The sequence below is a fragment of the Plectropomus leopardus genome, chromosome 13, assembly GCF_026936395.1.
Source record: "Plectropomus leopardus strain MGB_pleo_1.0 chromosome 13, ASM2693639v1, whole genome shotgun sequence".
In the NCBI taxonomy this organism is placed as follows: Eukaryota; Metazoa; Chordata; class Actinopteri; order Perciformes; family Serranidae; genus Plectropomus; species Plectropomus leopardus.
In genome coordinates, this window is record NC_142188.1 from 1769862 (window position 1) to 1791989 (window position 22128).

Sequence of the window (22128 nt, forward strand, 5' to 3'; positions counted from 1 at the left end):
AATAAAATTTGCTCTGGTTTCAAAGGGTCAAATAACATCTGAAAGGCATCTGAATGCAGTGCAACTGATGTCCAGGTTTTAAAGGGTTCCCTGAGAATATTTCTGAGAAGGACAAAAATGAAAGTGAATAAATAATAAACAAATATGAAGTGGGGGCAGATGCAGAGTAAGCTTTGTGAAAGAGCTCAGAATGCAAATTTGAACATTATCAACTTAACAAACAACCCCCCTTTAACCCTCTGATTTTTGTGAAGCTGTCAGATACTCTTTCTAATCTGCCGCTCTTAAGCTCTCTACAATAAATTTCCCGTTTAAAAAAAAAGTGTTTCCGAGCCATTAAATAACGCCGTCAACAAAAAGAGCAGCGGGCTGACGGAGCTCCAGCAGAGACACCAAACAGTATTCACATTGAATTCACTCTCTCATATCAAAACAGCTGCACTGTAGTAATGCAAGACTGTGAGTGAGTAAAATATAAATAAAAGATATTTAATTCATGTGTTGACTTAGCCGGCGCTGCTCTAAATTCACCGAGCCACTTCCTGGATGTACAGTGCACCCGCCCGCAGCGACTTTGTGCTTGTTAAGACTTTCAGCATCCAGCCTGATGTAAGAGCTCAGAGCGGACACACTGCAGCCCAAACACGATGCACACATAAACAAACTGTCCACATTGATTACAGTTTACATCACGGCCCGACAGCAGAACATATGATGACGAATCTCTCTGACCGGCTCTTTGACCGGAGCTGTCGACCTCAGGGGTTTTGATAAACTGGGTTTTGAGTCTGAGTTCTGCTTCTCATTTTCACATGCGCTCTGCGAGTTTGGGCTTAAAATATAAAAGTTGCTATAAATATTAAATGTTAATATGAGGTATTGCTTTCATTATTTAAAAAATGATGCCGTTGTCATGTTATGTTTTTCTGAAATATTCTCATAAAAATATAACAAGACCTTAGCACTTGGTAAGGCAGGTTTAGAGAGAGAAAAACAAAACAAAAACATCCACATGGGAAGCAAAGTCAGAGCTCTTACACAAAAGTTGTTTTTCATGTGGGATGCATCCACCTCCCAACCCGTCCTATAAGCGCACTCTCACATCTTTTATTGACGTCATTACTGGCCGTCATTCTTGGACGCAAAAGGTGTTTTTTGGCATTATTTGACAATTTTTGAGTGAGAAAGGTCTGCTTCTTCCACTAACCCTAACCATCGGTCCCAGCATGTGCTTTTGTTGTCTAAACACAACCACGCGCGGTTCAAGAAAATGTCAGACATTTGTGTAGCTCTTCCACCTAATCTGTTGTTTTGTGGTGAAGATTTATATTTCTGTTATTATTAATTACATATTTTCACATAAACAACACATGTTACTTTAAATTTTATTTCTTGTCTGAACTTGCGTATGACTCAGCTAAGTTAATGACACATTATCAGTCACTGTAACAGGTTTTGTTACCCTGGCTTCATCCTGGAACGTTATTATCAGTATTTGTTTATTGAACAAACATGTTGTAATGATACCAAAGTCAGATGATTTTAGGTAACGGTTAAAAATCCGAGTGAATCCAATGTCTTGTTTTTTGGATGTGTGAAAAAGGGCCGACCTCTGTTAGAAGTTATATCACTGCTTTGCAAACCAATTCAGTTCTTTGATTACTGATCTTTATATTTCTTACGACTACGCCTCTGAGAGGTTTCATTTTGAGTTAAAAGTACACAAAATTTTCATCATCAAGACATGTGACGTGTTAATGCTCACGAGCTGCGCAGTTGCAACTGGCAGCTGAGACCCATTTGTTTTTCTGCAGCCACAAAGCCAACCTGTTAAATTTCAGCCTTAAATGACCTGTTATTGTCACATCACGGTCTCTTTACTGCTGTAAAAACACAAATGTCTGGGTCAGGGTCCAAAGAAAAGGATTATGATAGATTAGAATGATCTTTTTGGGACGATTGTAAAAGAAGTCACTTCCGTTTTGTTTTCATTGCATCCACCTGTGCAGAGAGTATGCTCTCGCCTCCATCAGTAACTACCAGTCAGAAGACCCAGAGCATGCTCGTTAACCTCGGCGTGTCCCAGCGGAGCGGCTCAGGGCTCGAGCTGCGACTCAGCGATTCGAACAGTCCAGCTCCCCTACGTGAGTGTGAATCAGGGCGTTCACTGAGAATGAAAATTTGTGATTTGTGCAAGAATACAGTGGGTGAATAAGGGTGAAAAAAACAGAAGAAAGCAGTCTGGCAACATGAGATTTTGCTAAAAGTTCCCTTCCATCTAGCAATTATGTGGGTGTGATGGTGCATGAGTGGAGAGACGAAGAAAAATACTGCGAGGGAGATATTTTATAACGCCGTAATGGCTAGATATCAAAAGGCCAAAAACTGCCTTTATCCTCTCTGCCACATTTCTTTTATCCACGTCTTTATAAATGTACAGCGAGAGATCACACAGCTCAGAGGACCGAGACTCTGCAATAATTAACCTCGCCTCCGTTTTTAGCAGGAACTAAAGATCAGCACAAGGAGCTTCAATGAAACAGACTTTTGTAGGAAATTTAGGAAAAACCATAAAAGAAAGATGATTTTTAGATTTTTACTACAACAAATTCTGGGATGTTGAACACTGTTTTACTTGGGACGGATCAACATCAACTCGGTGCTTTGAAAAGTGCAACTTTCATCTCCAAAAAGGTGAAATCAGTTTATTAAATTAATCCAAATATACACACAGTTAATAAATCTCATATTTTGTGTTTAATTAGTTCAGCCCTTTTACGTTTTTCTCGTTTTATCCTGTTTTATGCAAACAAATTGTGAAGTAATAATATAATAATACAACTTTTTTCTTAAAATTGCAACTTGATTCAGGTAATGTTATGACTTTATTCTCAAAATCAGAGATTTTTCTTTTTTTCAGCATTCCTCTGATCCTCATCATTGATTAGAACAAGGCCCAATAAGTTGCATAAACAATTCAAAAAACAAGACTTTTTATTGTAATTACTGTGTTTCCTTAATTTTTCCCCCAAACATCTAATTAATCTGAATAATGCATAAAACTGTTAGCATTACGAGAAAGTGACAGCAGATTTGCAATCAAATTTACAGCAGCATCGCCATCACCTGCACAACTCTGAGCGCCACAAACACCTTCATCATCAGCAGAGCGGTTTCCCAGATCATTATCATTCAGTGTTGGTAATATCCCTCCTGTATAACACCAATCATCATCATGCTATCCTTATTATGGGCACATCGGCCTGCTTTGTATGCAGAGAACACGGACTCCTTTCACCTTGTTAAAGAGGAAGAAATGGATTTTGATCCGGGTTTCTGTAGCAACATGTGCTGACGCAGCACACGTGCGTTGACAGCAACAGCATGCAACTACACAGCAGATTTTTTTGTCTTTCTGAAGCGTTGTGCTAATCATTACTGTGTGATATGTTGCTGTGGAGCTATACCAATCACTGTTGTGCTATCGTGATTATCATTCTGCAGCTAAATCTGCCCGCTTTGTATGCGGAGACGACTGAGCTCATTCCAACCAGAAAATGACAGCTCGTTATGTGAGGGAAAATGGATTTCACCATGTTGCGGTGTTGCAAGGGACCCTGAGACAATACTGTCAATACCATAAAGTGCTGTCTGAATTGGTTCTTGTGTGAAATGTGCAATGCATGAATAAAGGCCTATTGATCGGCACTCCAAATGGCTCTGTCGTGTACATGTTTTGGGCGCCTGCACACAGGCTTTCCAGAAAGTGATAATATTTAGTATTGATTTATTTTGATGAATTGCATTCATATCTGGAGAGTGATTGTACTCACAGTAAACATGTTGAGACCTACAGATCTTATGTTTTGTTTTGGCAATAAATAACAGTCCAGATAAAACCATTTGAAAGACGTTATGATGTATGACCGCACTCCAGCAGAGGCTCGGGTGTGCAGATTGTTGTTTCGGCTGCAGTGTGCTTACCTAATAGGACTGTTCAGTGTGTCTTATCCCGTGGATCTATACCTTGAAAGCAATGAACTTCCCTGGTTTAGTCTACTCTCTTGCACCTCACAACAAGCATAAGTGGCAACAAAACCAGCACTTATATAAGGTATAAATAAGGTTCCAGAGTGCATAAAAAAGCAGGAAAACAGAGGTTCTTTATCAAAAAAGTGCCCGTGGAGGATCCCTCACACCTCCGACAGAGGTCCTAGCTAAGACCCTAATGTGCTAAAATCCTGGAAATGTCCCAAAATGCTAATAACATCCTAAAATCCTGGAAATGTCCTACAATCCAAGAAATGTCCTAAAGTCCTACAAACATCCTGAATCCATATGAAATTTCTTAAAATTGTAAAGATTTTTGTCCCAAATCCTATAAGTGTCCTAAAATCCTAGAAATGTTTCAGTATCTGAGAAGCGGGCTAAAATCTAAGAAATGTCCTAAAATCCTAGATAGGTTCTGAAGTCCTACAATTTCCTAAATTCCTAGAAATGTCCTAAAATCCTGGAAATGTGATAAAATCCTGGAAATGTTCTGAAGTCTAAGAAATTTCCTAAAAGTCTAAAAACATCCTAAAATATTAGAAATGTCCCAAAATCTTACAATGCTATGAAAAAAATTATCACAAATGTCCTTAAATCTTAGAAATGTCCAACAGTCTGAGAATTGTCCTAGAATTTGAGAAATGTCTTAAAATCCTATAAGCCTGTCTGGGGCTGCTGCGACTGGCCCCTGCCCCCCTGTCATTTTGCAAAAGTGGCCCGTAAACAAAGCAGTTTGAGCGTCCCTGTTGTATGAGTTGTGTGAAACAGAAGCCTAAAAGCAGGTATGAGATGATATTTGGCTGCAGCTGCAGGAACAAGGTCATTTAAGGATACAAAGTGCCATCATCTCTCAGCTTAGCCACCCATCACTGCAGAAAATAATAACATTTTTTTCCAGAGTTTTGGACCAGTCTGCAAATTCTGTAGGCATGCCGACCTGCTCAAACACGCACACACTGTGTCACAGGATATTTGCACACACATTTCATGCACACATGCAAATAGACAGCTTGAAATGCAGCCATTAGTGTTGCATCTGTCATTAGCTAAAAGGCCTGAAGCTGGAGTGAGACCAGAATAATTATTCTGATTATAGTCCTCTAGCTGAGCTCTATCCAAACACATTACACTCTCTCAGATTAAAATCTGGTGTTTCATCTCGTTTCTAAATCAAGATGCCGGGATTTACTCCATGATCGCAGCCAATTGGAGTCGCTAAATCGAAAACAAAAGCTGGAGAACAGCCTAATTCTGTGCAGACGTATGAAGGCAAACAGCAATTTCTAATAGTTTGACTGGACTGGAGATGAAGAGTGAGGATGTTTATTTACTCCTCAAACAGCTGCAGCTCTCGGGCTTTACAGGGCAGTGGAACAGTTGACCTTAACACGGGCGAAGTTGGCTGCATTCGAGAGCCCTGCAGTCATTCCTGACCCAGATTTAAGGCTTTTGACCTCTGCAGATCTTCATGACACTAATGGATGGTTTTGCAGCCCATTTACTGGAGGAGTTGGCGATTTACGTTTCTTCAAACCACAAATACGTTACATCTGTATGTTTATAAGTATCAGCATTTCTGTGATGTAGTTTATGAGCTGCCTTAGTCATCAGCAAGGAGTGGTGGTTAGTGTGACACTTGGAAGAGATGCTTGGCAAACTGCAGACCACTGTATGAGACCAACAAACAACAAGACAATTTGAAGTGTGTCACTGTTTTTCCTGCCAGGATAGTGGTCTGAAAAACAGTTTTTATGTACCCCGACATCACTCCTTTTCCATTTGGGATTGTGCCCCCTAAAACTGGGTATTATTCACCAAAACATGATCTTTTTCTAACCGTTACCAAGTGAGTCGTCACTGCAGCTCCTAAAGCTACTGTCTTAGCCGAACTGTATGAAACTATCACAACAGAGAAAGAAAAGCCCGTGCACGTTGATTGTTTACACTGTGAAGTCAACCAATTGTCACCAAAATCTGCTGTTTTGTCAGTGATTTTGGTGTTGACTGATGCAAAAAGTCACTTTTTCTAGATGGAACACCAGTCAGCACCAGGCGCAGCAGGATTACTGCCTACACAAGCTCCTCAGAAATATCGTATTTACCATATTTACAAGTTACGAGCACATGGACATCTCATAATTACAAGTGGGAAATTGGTGAATTTAACAAAACTTTATAAATTATTTCTTCAACAGCGAACAGCTTAAAACACCAATGCTTTGTCATCATGATATCTCATGTCAGCGACCGAGTGTTTATGTAAGAAAGTGATTATACGCATGAGTGTGAGGATGAATATGGGCCTGTAACTGTGAGCATGTGTTCATGAGTCTGATGCTCTCTGTACCACTGCGGTGAAATGATGCAAGCAGAATGTGATAGCGGCTTTGAGGATCAGCACAGTGGGCGCAGCTGGCAGCCACACACACATACACACTCACACACACACACACACACACACACACACACACACACACGCATACACACACATATTGGCTGGCAGGGACTGGTGGATCCCAGCTGTGTCAGTATTATTCATGCGCCAGTATGCATTCACAGGTGCACGGGCACATGGACAAACACACACAGGCACATTTCATTGTATCGGTGTACACAAGCTGCTCGAGTGTTAACATGTACAGGTCCACGCACAAGCACACTCGTTACCTCCGTGACGTGCAGTTACGTTGGCAAGCATCGTGGAAAAAAGTGGCAACTTCAGCGTGAGCCAAGCAACGGGTCAGCAATTTATGAGACCTGTCTAAATTTGGCATCAGTCTGTAAAATAACTGTATGCGACTCTTTTTTATCTGCACTCTTTAAACTTATTTTTGGTGCACAGTTCCTTTCATATATTTTATCTTTAGGCAAGCATCCTCCGCCTCCCCCTCCTCCTCCTCCACTTCCTCTCACCTCCTTTCTGACTCATTGCTGAGTCTAAAATAAAATGCTACACAGGAGATGCAGGTGCAAATGGCGAGCAGTGATTTTACAGGGGATTGGCTGGTAACTAGAGGCCTATTTTTTATCTTTTGAGCTCAGACGTCCTGCTCCCACAATAGTGCTACTCCTACAACACTTGCTCTAGACAGCCGAGTGTTTTTCCACTTCCTCATCTGAAAATATGAGCCAAGCTTCTGTCAGATGCTCTGAAATAGCTCTATGTGGTTAGATAAGCCCGAAAGATAGAAGTCAGGATGATCTTTTTTCTCCATCTCAAGTGCCGAGCAATAACTTTCTGTCTATCTGTGAAAACTTTATTTCATATTGAAATAGACATGATTAAGGAAAGACAAATAACACTGAAATACATCTTTAAGGTGTTACTTTATTTCTCAAATATAAACTTTAATGCTGAATGTGAAAACCGGACTGCAGTAACAAGATTAAAACACATATTCAAATACATTTTTCAGTTTTTTTCTGTCCACTTTGGCAGTGTGCAGTGCTTAAAAATCAAAGCCAAGTAAATGCTGATCGAGCTGCATGCCTGTTCTTATTACATGTTTCTGCAGTGGTTTTGGCGAATGAACCCAATGCCAAACGCCACCTGTCAACCTCACTTGAAATTACAGCCGGATTGAACCTGTCGCATCAGTTTGAAACGCTTCAAGTAGGAACATAATATAAGAAGCAGGGCAGGAAGTGGATGAATCCAACAAACCCTGGACTTTTATGCAGGAGTCTGGTGTTGTCTTCCTGTCTGCAAAAATGCCAATATTTGATGACTTAGGAATGAGATCGTGCTAAAAATACACCTTAACAATGTTAAATTAAGCTTGTGACTGCAGTCCAGTTTTAAACATGCATCTTAAATCCTATATTTGATAAAAGAAACACATATTCCCCGACACTTTGGTTTTTCTCTTTCTGTCCACTGTCTGAAAAATTAAAGCAAATCAAGTGCTGCTGCTGATTTCACCTCCCTTTTCTCTGACAAAATCAAATTAAGATCGGGCCTAAAGATCATTTGTTTTGTCCGACCAACAATCTGAAATCTGTTGACATGTTTGCTCAATAAACTGTTCCTTGATTGTCAGAATCGATTAGTCAATCAATGGACAGAATCAGTCAAACTGCTAATGTTAAGCACTTCATTTTACTGTGCAGAAAGTCAGACATACACACAGACCACATGGAATTAAAACGAATATTTAAATACACTTTTAACTGTTGAAGTGAGCTGCAGCTACTTGAAAGCACTCGGCACTTTTGCTAAATCTGCAGAAATGTGAACAGCAGGCGTGGGTGTAAGGTCAGCGGCGGACATGTTGATGCTGTCTGCCTTTTTAAAGCAGAGTTTGATCTCAACAGCTGCGGCAAGATGGAGGACCCCCTGTAGCTGTTTGATTTTTTAAATTTATTAACTCTCCAGTCCTTCACAGCCACTTTTTAAACCAGCTCGGACAAAACAATCCTCACTGCAAGAATCATTTGAATAAAAACCACAAGGCCTGAAGTATATTGTTTGCATGAGTTGCACCAAAGTCTGCAAACTGCAAATTCTTAACTGTAACAAATATCCTGCTTTTCCGCTGTGAATAAGATCATCATGTTTTCATTGTGTAGTGATCCACCAAGCTGATAATGTGTCATTTAAAGTCTACAAATCCATCAGGATGCTTTTGATTTGGTTTCACTGTCTTGCAGTTCTTTAGTCCACAGGACTGAGGGAACTTTTTAAAAGTAACAAACTGTGGTTGAGCAATTTAGCTGAAGTCTGTGAGCCATCAGTGTTGTCCTTTTAGTGATGTTGTTGAAAACTGTAGCTCATTATATTTTCCTTATTGATTTCTTCTTAATTTGGCCCTGTCTCTGGAGGATAGGATGCTGCTCATTTACAAAAAGCTGCTCATGTATTTTTTTAAGGGTTGTAATTTAAAACTCTCCAGACTTCACCCTCATTGTTCCCACAGCCACAGACTTCTTTATTGCTTTAAGGTGAGAAGCTTTTATTAGCCCCTCGAGGCTCTTATCTGCACAAACGAGTCATTTGCATCTTGTGTATTTATTGTGTTCACTTTCGATTGTATCAGTGATTTCTCCTTCCCCTTTATGTCAGGGAAACTAAAGTTGTACGATTTAAAGAAAACTAATTTTGAGGAAGCAGAGCAGAGCTTGACAAAGAGCACATGAGGTCAACCTCATTTGGAGTTAGGGGTGTAAATATGTATCAAACTGGTGGAAGAGCAGATTTTAATTTGCAGAGACTGATTGTGATGGAGCTCAGGCTGCTGTCCTTTTCTTTGCTGTAGCAGTGTATGTTGTCTGCAAACTTCAGAGCAGCAACACTAAACTCTGTGTTACTATATAGCTTCTACAGTAAAGTGTAACCTGGGGTTTAACAACCTCTGTGCTATAGGTGAAGGCTGATGGAGAGACGGAGAACGAAGGGAGCATAAGAGAAAGAGAAGAACTGAAGCATCCTCTTTACTGCGCATCCTACTAGACACTAATTCACACACAGATAGCAGCCCCATTGCCAGGAGAAAATGTTGGCATTTTACATTTTTACAAATTGCAAAAAATGACGAATCATACCAACAAGTGTCGAGTTTATGAGCTAATTTTGTCATCTTGAAGGGGGTGGGGATGGTGGATGGAGGGTCAACGATGTGACACGCCTGATCACTGTTTGACACAAACAAACAACAAAAGTGAACTCATTGCCATATTTCCACAGGGATTACAATTTAAAAAAATAATCAATTAATTATTTTTTATTTAATTTTAATTTAATTTATTTTTAAATTATTATTATAAAATAAATAAATAATAATAATATATATATATTTTTTCTGGATATTGCTGCATTTCCTGCCGGGATTGTGTCAGGGAAAGTTATTGCTTTTAACTGAGACATTGTCTTCAGATTTCAGACAACTTTTTAAATCCTGCCAGGGGCAATTTGTTTGAACATCTTGCTGTGTGCACGTACAGTAACAGGTAGACACATAAAAAGATAGATAGTAATATATGAAAATAAAATTGTACCGAGGAGTTCAGTGGATTGAAGGAATCCATAAATAGCATAATGTTAAGTTTGATTATTAATGAAAAAAGAAAACAAACAAACTTTCCAGAGAATTTACTGGTCGAATCGCAGAGAAAATAAAGTGTCTAAAGTGGAAATAATGTCTCTTTCTGGAGAATTTGTTGATTGCAAAAAAGTCTCTTTGTGTCACTCTTGTGATCTTAGAACATAACAAAATTTGTGTGGCTCTAATTCTTAGAATATATGAACCGTATGTGCATTTTCACATATCATACGGCCTATTCTGTGAGGAAACATTGTGATTTTTTAACTATGTCTTTTGTTCTTAAACCTAAACACACATTTACCACTGCATTGTTAAAGCTCCATCCTGTCTGCGACGTAATAATGTGTATATGTGATTATATTAGGTGATACAGATACTGCAAACATAACAAATACCTAATGTACACACACACTTTAGCAAAACCCAACATTAAAACACAAAATCACACAGGAACATACATCCAGACGCAGAGACGATAGTGGACGCGCATGTTTGTGCTCACACAAACATATAATGACCGCGTGTTTCCGAATATGTGACCGAGGGGAGAGCTATATTCAAGTTGACATGTTGACTTAGAGAGACGGAGAAAAACGAGGGAGAGTCATTTAACTGACAGGGTGGGGAGGAGGGATAAAGAGCGAGGAGAGAGAGATGATGGATAGAGAGACGAGGGGAGGAAGAGGAGGAGGAGGAGGCAGAGAGCAAATATGCTTTTTACATATTCAGTTCTGCATGGCGGCTCTGCTTCTATATGTACGTGCACACTCAGTTAGGACTCGCCTCACTTGTCGATGATTTTCATTTAGATAGTTTGTTATTGTATGACACGCTCTCTTAGTCACACACACACACACACACACACACACACACACACACACACACACACACATACATGTATAATGATTGCTCTCAACTGTATCTTGACATGAGCTCGGCACTGTGACGCTCATCTTTAATGTCTGTTTGGAGCATTAAAAAAAAAAAATAAATAAAAACACCAGCTTTGCAATCATAGAGGAAGTGGCTCCCTCTGAAAACACATCGCCATCTCATGAAGAGATAATTTCCATCAATTACATATTTGCAAAGTGAATGCTGTCAACAGCGCTGGAAGATTACCCTAGAAATGTTCTTTTTAATTCTGATTTTCAGTTTTATGTGCTCCCGCTTGGATGAGTAGCGAGAAAGTCCTTCAGCTGGAGGACACCCCGGACATTCAAAGCCTCAAGAGTGGGCGAGCGTCGTTTTGTGCTTCAGTGTCCTCGAGAAACACACTGAGTAACAAAACCGTTCTGAGATCACAATCCTGTTTATTTATGATGACGCTGAGATCATTGCCATCAGTTAACCCTTTGAAAACTTGCAAACTGGCTTGATTTGTTTATAAACATAGGAAGAAGGTAATAAGCAACCTAAGAAGACATGACCCAGACATGAGCACAAATGAATGAAAAAAAAACCTATGAAAGTTAACTAAAAATTAGCGAGAGGAAAAGAAACCAAAAAGGGAAGTTAAAATAATAATAAAAACAACAACAAAAACAACAACAACAACAACAACAATAATAATAACAATAATAATAATAATAATAAAACAGGGAAATGCCCTGAGAAAAAGTGCATACAATTTTTGAAAAAAAACCCCCAAAAAAACAAAAATAAATTGTAATTCTATAAAATAATTTAAAACCTATAAATATGAGGATTAGAAATATATATATATATATATATATATATTTGGAAATTTTTCCCTAGCTTTGTTAAAAATAATTTTCCAAATTCACAAATCGTCATTGTTTTGCCAAGCTGCTCATTGTCATGTTTTTTGTTATTAATTCAAACCAAAGTTTCTTAGTGTTAAAGATTTGAATACTTGTAAAAGGTATCTGAATGCCACAAAAGAAAAGTAACGCTGATCCAAAGGGTCAACCTTTTGAAACCTCAGCAAATCAGCTTAATTCTTGTCAAAAACATTGAGATGAGACCAGGAAATTACCCTAAAATTCCCAATAAATAAATAAAATCAGTAAAAACTAAACAAGGAAATTCCCTAGAAAAAATGTGATAAAATTTGAACTGAAATCAATAACATAGGAGATATACACACACCCTAACATATTTTTAAAGATCTAATTATATAAATGATAAACATAATAGAGTTTTCTGGACATTTTTCATGTTTTTCTTTTTTTTAAAATTTTCTTTCTTTTTTTATTTTCTTCTCACCTTTTACTAATTTCTTCCAATTTGCTGGACATTCAAGTTGTGAAGTTGCTGATTACCGTGTTTGTGTTAGGCTTCAAAATGTGTGCTTTTTAAAGATGTTTGAAACCTGGATCAATTTTCTTGTGCTGCATTCAAAGGGTTAATACACTTGTTAGAAAGAAGAAGTTACAACGTCAACGCCTGCAGTTCAGTTCAATCTGTCTTTGCGTCCATATGAGCATCATGTCAGCGTGTCCCCGTCCTCTTTGTTTTTCTTTGAGTGTTGGGGAGCTTTTTTCATCTGCCTGATTCTGCATATAACACACACACACACACACACACACACACACACACACACACACACACACACACACACACACACACACACACGGTCCACCATTTAAAATGTCCCCAAGGTGATCGATGAGGTGGTGATGGAAATGTCATCTAGTGCTAATACATTTATCATCGCTCATCCAGCCTCATGAATTTCTCCTTCGGTTTTCAATCATTTTTTGCTCTTTTACCACGAGACCGTTTGAATGTGGTGATTCATCGGACTGCCAGCGGTTTTCTCCGAGGAGGCAGAGCGGGCGTGCAGGCATCCAGCGCTCTGACCGGACTCATTAATTAGTGGGCAGGACAATGATAGCCTGTGTATACACGGCCCCGTGTGATGGGCTGGTAAATAAAGAGCCCGAGATCTCCAATCAGGGATCATCAGAAAGAAAACAACCACAGAAACAGTTTTACATTCCAACATGATTTCTTTGGGAACCTTTTTTTTGCTAAAGATAAACATCTGTGAGCAGTCAGAGTCTTTAATTTAACTCCAGCTGTTTGTTACCGGCTGCACTTTAATCGTCCAAAACCAAAAAATAACCTTTTCACTGTTTGGGAGCTGTAATATAAAACGTTATTGATCCCTGGAGGGAACTTCAGCTTGTTGCTCACCTCTTCACCAAAGAAGTGAGAGCAGTGGATCAGAAACAGTGTCTGTAGGGACGAGTTTCTCATCATTTGGGTCATGACCCCACAGATGGTCACATGATTTGAGTCACACATGATTATATAAACCAGTGATTCTAAACTGGTGCAGCTACTGGGCCCAGTTTTCACCTTAGTCATTAGTTCAAGGTCTGCACATAAGAGACATTATTGCATATTCAATTTAATTTCACAAACTGTCAATAGCATGTGGGCTTAAAACAGAAATAAATAAAACATGTTGCAACAATAAAGTGCAATTAGTTCAAAATCAGGGAAGTTTCAAGGTTTTTGGGACATTGGAGGCTTACTCTGAACCTCTGTAGAAAAAGAAAAGAACAGTCCCTCAGGGCTATTCTTATTTTTGAAAGAAAAAAAAAACATCAAAACAAAAACAGGTCACATAACACCAAGAATGGGGCGATGAAATAGTTACTGTTACTGTACAGAGCAAAATAGTAAAATAAAGAAAATAAAAATACATCACTCTACAGCAGGAAACCACACTTCAAAATAAAAGCTATTTGCTTCAAATTTACTGTACTTCAAAATGAAGTGTGTTCTTCACAAAACTGACATGGTAGTGAGTCACTTGGACCGCAACCCACCAGTTGGGAACCACTGATTTAAACCTTAAAGCTTCATCTTTTTTTTCTGCTCTTGTGAAATTTCCTTCCAAAGAAGCCTGCTTATTTATTTATTTATTTATTTATCAGCTCTCTTGCATACTTTGTCACTGATCTTTCGTCGCTAGGATTTATGTTTTACACAGAATTACTCGAGGATGCTCTCGGGGATGCAGATAAATTTGCACGAGGACACGACCGCGGCCTGTTAAGAGCACGATCGGTCCTCTCATGCTTGAAAGCGAGCGATAAAGCTCGTTCCCCGGCAGGCGAGATGAGCTGCAGATGACAGTCAAACTGCCCTTTGAGCTCGGCGCACCTGTTTGATAAACACCAGGAACCTCTCCAGCCGCAGGATGAGTCTGAAACAAGGTGCAAAACGGCTCCGTAAATCTGGCCCCGACTCCCTGCTCCTCTCTGGACTCCTCTCCCTTTCTTTCTGCTGCGTCTCTTGGTATTCAGCGGCTGCTCTCTCTCAGCTCAGACTCTCTTATCTAAATCTCCATTCAGACAGAGAAAGAGACAGAGCTGGGGAGAGAGAGTCAGAGATAGATAATACAGGTCACTCTCCAATGACAACTCTAAAAGGCATCTGGGGAGAGGAGAGAGAAAAAAAAGGCGCCGCTGCAAAACAGTCTTATGGATTTCTGCTTTAAGCCGCGACCATGAAAACATGCAGACTTAATAAGTAGCTTGATGTGAAAGTTACTGTACATCTGGTGATTTTCTGGGCTCACAGCGTCTTAGCCGTTTATTTTAAGATCCGCTGAAAGCCTGTGGCAATGATAAATCAGCAAAAAATATCCACCATATGCCTGAGTAATGGAAAGCTAAGCCGTACAACAGTGAACAGCATTAACTCTTATCAATGCAAGATGGAATTTGTACCTTTTGTACCCTTTTGTCATTTTCGTGCCACCAAAAAATCCTTGTTTTTTTCACATGTTGGCAGTGTTTTGGTTTTTTTTATCTTGAGGCCAGGATAAGGAAGCAACACTTTAACATGTTTAATTTATGCCAAACATGCCCGCAAGTCTGTTTTTATGATGTTGTTGGAATATTTTAGTGCAGTTTTCACGCTTTGATCATATTTGAGGAAAACACTTCCTGCCAGACATCCTTCAAAACATCAGCTGACCATCAACCCAAATGTCAAGTGGAATCAAGCTGTCTCAAATGGATGATTTTCATTCTGTAAATATCCATAAATAGTAAAATTATGTAGCATTAAAAGGACGCCTGGAGGTTATAGGAAAGGTGATTTGATGAATGCGGGCAGCATACACAAAATGAGGTGCTTGTCGAGATCATGAGATTATGAGAAATGTGACGAAAAAGTCATGACCTCTAACAGATGATGTCACCTCTGAACATTAACCAGCGGGTTCATTCACATTTTTACCATTTCCAGGACTTTTCCATGACTTTCAGGCAAATTTTCAAGACCATGCATTATCTAAAACAATCAATAGTCCTTAGTACTTCTTTTTCTTTACGATCTAGTAGATTTTTGCAGGCATGTTTTCTTTAAAAAAAAAAATTGGGCCTTTTTTCTTTGATTTTCAAAGGGAAAAAAAGGCATTTTATTTTTAAGAAAGCATGCCCTCAAAAATCTTTTAAAAAAAAATGAAATTATCATTTGATTTTCAAATTTGTGATGGTCCTTGAACACATCATGTGTTATATTGATTTGTGGAACAAAATTCCATGACTTTTCCAAAACCTTCAGGGTATATTGAGTTTTTCCAAGACTTCAGGCCTGAAAATTGCTATTGGTTTTTCATGACCACAGAAACCCTGAACCAAGCATCATGACTTTAAAGCCTCACATAAAGCTTTTTTTGCCTCTTTATAGCAAACATACATGACCTTTGTACTTCACGTGTCCTCTGCTGACCTCAGGGATTTGTCAATCATGCTGTACTCACAGCACAGTTTAATAAACATACATCGGCATGAATTATGCTTAAAATGACACACACACACGCACACACTCAAATGAGATATATGCAAAGCAGTTTTTAATATTCTGAGTTTATAACATTCACTGCAATCGCCCCTTTAATCTCCTCTCATCTAATTTTCTAGTTTCTACTTGAAGACAAGCTGATATAGATTGGGAATGATCTCCAAAGCTACACACAGACACACACAGACACACACAGACACACAGACACACACAGACACACACACGCACGCACGCACGCACGCACGCACGCACGCACGCACGCACGCACGCACGCACGCACGCACGCACACACTGATGTTTTTGAGTGATGTTGAGTCCTAATCTGAAGCAGGAGTAGAAATGCGAGTCCCTTAAAAACGAGGATGTTTGTTTTCATCATTCGGCTTTTTGGTGCAGCTCAGCTCAGTTCATTTATCTCTCTCCATTACTCTCAATCTCCTCTCTACCCCCCACCCCCTCTCCCACTGCCTCCCCCTCTCTCCTCCGTACCTGAGGCACACTGTAAACTCCAAAATAAATTGAATTTGGCACGTTCTCAAACTGCTGACGAGTTTGACGCCTTGAGCAAATGCCAGTGTTTCTTGATTTTTTTTTATATATAATGATACCACATGAAACAGCTCGGCAGTTGCAGTGGGACCTAAAACGACTCGCCAGATCCTCAAAAATAGATATTAAAGTCAATGAAAGCAAGCCAAAAACAAGAGGCTGAAAATAAAACTACCACGTACAGTATATATCATGTTGCAGGCCAGGACGCACTAAAAGATGCTAAAAAAAAAAAGGCTGTTAAAAAAAGTCCTGTGGCCTGCCTGCCCACACTGCGGCCATCACATCCTAAAACAAGACATTGTTATGATACAGTAAATCTGGGAACAAATGCACCTCTAACCTCTATTTCCAGGATTTTAGGACATTCCCAGGTTTTTGTGATATTTCTAGGATTTTACAGTTTTCCTAGGATTTAAGAAATTTCTAGGATTTGAGGACATTTTTAAGATTTTAGGATGTTTTCAGGATTTCATGACATTTCAAGGATTTTAGGACACCTCTAGGGTGTAATAATGTTTACAGGATTTTAGGTCATTTCTCAGATTTTAGGAGGTTTCTAGGACTTAAGGACATTTGTAGGTATGTAGGACATTTCCAGGATTTTAGGACAATTTGAGTATTTTAGGATACTTTGATGATTTTAGGACATTTTACTGATTTCAGAACATTTCCAGGATTCAAGGACATTTCCAGGACTTCAGGGCATTTTGAGGATTTTTAGGACATTTCAGGGATTTTAGGACATTTCTGGGATTTTAGGACATTAAATGATTGTAGGACATTTCTAGGATTTTAGGACATTTGATTTCTAGGGTTTTAGGAAAGTTTGAGGATTTTAGGACATTTCAGGGGTTTTAGGACAATAACAAGAGTTTGAAAATAAAACTACCAATTACAGTATATGTCATGTTGTAGGTGAGGATGCACTGAAAATTGCTAAAAAAAAGGCTGTTAAAAAAATTCCTCTGGCCTGCCTGCCCACACTGCGGCCACCAAAGCCTAAAACAAGACAGTGTTACGATACAGTAAACCTGGGAACAAATGCACCTCGTCGGAGCATTTACGGTTACTTTTATTGGCTGTGTGAGTGTGTTGAATTGATCTACACCCCTGAAACAACTATCCTTCTCAGGTCTCTTTTTTTGAACCTCGCTGTTATATATTTAGCCGTTTCTCCTTCCTCAGCTCCCTTTTTCCTGTACTCTCTTAGTCTCTGCATCTCTCCCGGCCGCTCTCAGCACTTTCTCTCTCACGCTGGTATCGGAGGCGTGTAACGTAAAGTCAGCCTCCATCCATCTCTCTTTCTCTCTCTGTATGTATGTGCTATCAGATCCAGTCGCTATAGCTTAAGTCAGCCCTGCTGCTCGGGCTAAATGAATGTTAAAAGCCTATTGAGTTTCTTTGCACGAGCTGCAATAGCCTTTGCTTTATATAGGTAATACGATGTGCTCTGTGTGTGTGTATGTGTGGGTGTGTGTGTGTTCGTGTGTGTGCGCACTGCATGTAACGTGATGCAGTCTTTTAATTTAGGAAAGGAGACACAGTCAGCAGGTAGAGGTTGTGACCTCTGCTGGAGGACACACACTGTAACCTAACGTGAAATTGATTTCAAGGTAAAGTAGCAGAACATATGAGGCTGCTGCAGGTGGACTTTGTGGCTGCTGCTGTGTGTTTCTATGTTGTGAGAAAGGTCGAAAAAATTCGACATCATGGTACAGCAGACAAAAGCTACACCAGGAAATCAATGAAATGTATTGATCTTCACTGATTCGACATTTCTCACTTTTTTATTTCAAAAACGCTGGCTACTTGATTCCAAGCAGGGATGCTTAGCTTGTGTTTGCTTGGGGGCTACTTTTGCAGCCCCATACATGTTTCTAGGATTTTAGCACCTTTTGAAAACTTCAGTAAATTTTAAGAATTTTAGGATGTTTCTAGGATTGAAGGACATCTCAAGGATTATAGGACATTTGAAGGATTTTACATTGTTTCCCTGATTTTTGGACATTTCTAGAATTTTAGGACATTTTTAGGATTTTTGGACATTTCTAGGATTTTAGGATGTTTCCAGAATTGAAGGATGTTTTGAGGATATTATGACATTTCTAGGATTTCAAAACATTTGAGAATTTTAGGATTTTTTTAAGGATTTTCAGACAAGTGTAGGATTTTAGGTCATTAGGGTCTCAGCTGGGACCTTTGTCAGGGGTGGGAGAGATCTTCCACTGGCACTTTTTTATGCTTCCGGCATCCTATGAAGACCATACATTTGTATCACTTTTCCAGAGTCTCTCACAGTAGGAAAACCTCCCTTTAGCTTTTCTGTTCTGTTAGCTCCTTAAGCTCAAGAGAAAACAAATATATTTTTTGTGTAATAGGAGCAACCTCAGCTGTCAGTTAAATGCCAGCTCCAGGATTAGCTTTGGTTAAATTGCCACTTGGCTTTAAATTGTGACTCAGAGACCAACCACAGGTCCTCTAACCTGTTTTACTCTCTCTGAGAGTTGACTGAGGTTTTGCATTAAAGTGGTTTTGAGGCCACAGAGAGGAGCGTCTCTCTGCTTGGCACTAATGACTTGGAGAATCGCTTGGAGAGAGCTGAGCAGCGGCAGCAGTAACTGGATCAATGAAGAGACTGCACTTTGAAAATAGGGGTCGCCGTAATCAATTAGACTCCTAACTGCTGCTGGAATGGTGAAACAACAACTGGTGGAGAATCCCAGTCACTGTCCGGTTTTCTTTACCATTTATGTTGTTTTTCTGTCATACATTCTGCCACTTTTCTTCTTATTTGCCACATCAGTTAAGCCTTCATGAATCATACTTTTAATTATTGAAATTTCAGTGTAAAATTTTATCGCTCCCAGTTACCCACTTGACATATTCTGCACTGTAAAGCAGCCACGTTCATTTTTGAAAATCATGGATGCATTACATTTTTGCATGTCATAGATACCATATCAACATTTCTTAAGTGACTTAGTTCATGAGCTGACTTTGCAGACCACCGTTGAAGCTTTTTAGCCACCAAACAAGGATTTTTTTTTTATGGTGCCCCATCACTGTTTTTGCAGCAAGAAAACTGCGACAAAAATTGGTTGATTTTGCAGAGGCAGTGCTGCTTTTCCTGATGGGATTGTGGCACCAAAACCAGATATTTAAGCCAAATCATCATTTTTCCTACACATAACCACTTGGTTTTTGTGCCACTTTTAACCAAAGCACTGTGCAAATTTTGTGTGTCAGTGATTTGCAAAATATGTTCAATGCCAACATTAGGCGGGTTTCCATAAAGCCTTAAATTTAAATTGCGAATATAAAATACACCTAATGGAAACGCCTCGATGTTAAAAACACTCCCATTTATCAAAAAAAAAAAAATGTTTTATGCTTGCATGAGGTGGTATTTAAGGTGATTCAAAAAAGCCACATTTGGCAAAACTGCAATGGAATTTGAAATTTTTTGGCTTTTATAGCTTGCATGATGTACAACAGAGAGTCAAAGAGTCGCTAAAAGAAATGTTACTGCATTACATAACTCTTCAAAAGTTGAGCGGATCATCAGAAAGTTTTGGAACCACAGTTCCTCTGTGAAATCGTGGACTATCAGCTCCCAGAAATCCCTCATACGTGGCCGCTCCTACGTATAAGGGGCTCGCCTTTCCATTATGGCTCCATAACACGCCTACGTGGCCTTGGATTGGCAATAATGAAAGCTAGTGCGGTGGCTGTTAGAGAAATAAAGCTGCTGATGTTTTGAACTTGAGTCTTACGACGAGACGAGAAGTCACAGAACTTCACTCAGTTGAAACACAGTCATCTTACAATTATATTTTATTGACATTTCCAAAAAATATTGCTAAATTTTTGTGCAAATCTGTAATGGAAACTCATCTATTTATTTCTGATACAGGGGTGTGTAATTTGAAGTGCTCAGTATCTTTAATACAAAAGCTGTAAAGCATCTAAAGCTCTCACTGTCCCATCTTAACTGATCTAAATTAGCAGGACGGACACGAATAAATCAAAGCCTTTAAATTCACTCACATCCTAAAAATGCCTGAGAACGTTTTACCGTGAACGAGCTTTGAACTCTTGTTAGATTGCTTTGACCTCTGGTCGTGTTTCTAATCAACCTCCAACACTTCACCTCCATCGATTGTTTTAAAGGCTTCATTTCAAAAGGCTGTAGATCCACACAAGGCATCAGGAATCCAAGAGCCCACTGTTAACCTGTTAATAGCATCGCCCGTGTTACTTAAAGCCTGACTTTACTAATGATTCGGACTACAGGCAGTTCATGCCATGACTACCCATCGAACGCACAAAAAACACCTTTGAGATTCAATTTAACGATACATTAAAAATAGGTGGTTTGCCAGAAAATGTGCGAGTGGGGCGAACAGGTGTTTACCCTCCCTGGTGAGTTTTGTCCTGCTTTCCTTCTCTGCTTATCTGCAGCCCAGGACACACCCAGCGTCTCCCCTCTCTCTCTCTCTCTCTCTCTCTCTCTCTCTCTCTCTCTCTCTCTCTCTCTCTCTCTCTCTCTCTCTCTCTCCGCTCTTTATCTCGCTCTGGATCCCCTGAGGCTGTTTAAGAGGGGATCTGTGACAGATTCGGCTGCGTGTGCGTGTAGCACTAGTAGCTGTAGTAGTAATGACAGGCAGATGGGGTTATTCATCACTGGCCAAGTTTCTGCAAGCAACACAGCCTCCCTCCCTCCCTCTCTCTCTCTCTTCATCTATTTATCTTTCTATCTGAATGATGCATCTGAATAATGGCAGATAAAAGAAAATCCTCTTTACTTCACATAAGCTCTTTATTTTCTTTGTGTCTTCTTCTGTCTTGCATGACCTTCTGCAGTCACAGGGGTGCCGTCAGCTCGGACCACTGCGCTGTGCTATGTGTCGCCCATAATGATCAATAAATTAAACATATCTGTGCTGTTGCTCTCATTAAAAGTTGTTCTGGAAAACACTTGGATGTGAAAAAATGTGAATTAATATCACCGTATGTGAAATCCATACGGGGAGACATGAAAACCAATTACAGCCTCATTCGGGAGTTCACATTCTTGCATGTGTGCAGATGCAAATAGCAGCTCACACCACGTCTTTTTATTTCCTCACTCCATCACACACACACACACACACACACACACACACACACACACACACAAACACACACAAACACACATATACAAAGTATGTACATTAAGAAATGCATCTGTCTACACAAATAGGTCAGACCCCTTTGACCACCGCTACTATTCAGAGATCCATCTACGCGTTCGGCCTACAAAAAACTACAGTGATGCACACTTTCTCACACAAACACACACGCACACATACAAACACACACATATATACATACATGCTGCAGGGCTGCCACAGCGCCATTATTTTTCTGAAGTGGCTTTTCAATTCCATGCCTGATGCTTGAGGGAGAGTGTGTGTGTGTGTGTGTGTGCATGAGTGTATGTGTGTGTGATACTGTGATGGGTGGTGTGGGTGCTTGACAAAGATTGTGACATAAACCATTTATAGTGCCACCCTAGCGTTTGAGTGCAGGCTCGTGTGTGTGCGTGTTTGTGTGTGTGTGCGTGTGTGCGTGTGTGTGTGTGTGTGTGGCACAGTGCACATCCAATGATGAGAAAAAAAAAGAAATGAGGGAGGAAAGACAAAAGGAAACTGTA

At 39.7% G+C, this 22128-nt stretch overlaps 1 protein-coding gene across 1 annotated transcript in view; it reads right to left on the minus strand.

The window, feature by feature from the left end:
- cdh11 (cadherin 11, type 2, OB-cadherin (osteoblast)) overlaps positions 1-22128 on the minus strand; it is a 116837-nt gene that overhangs the window by 62535 nt on the left and 32174 nt on the right. The window lies entirely within an intron of this gene.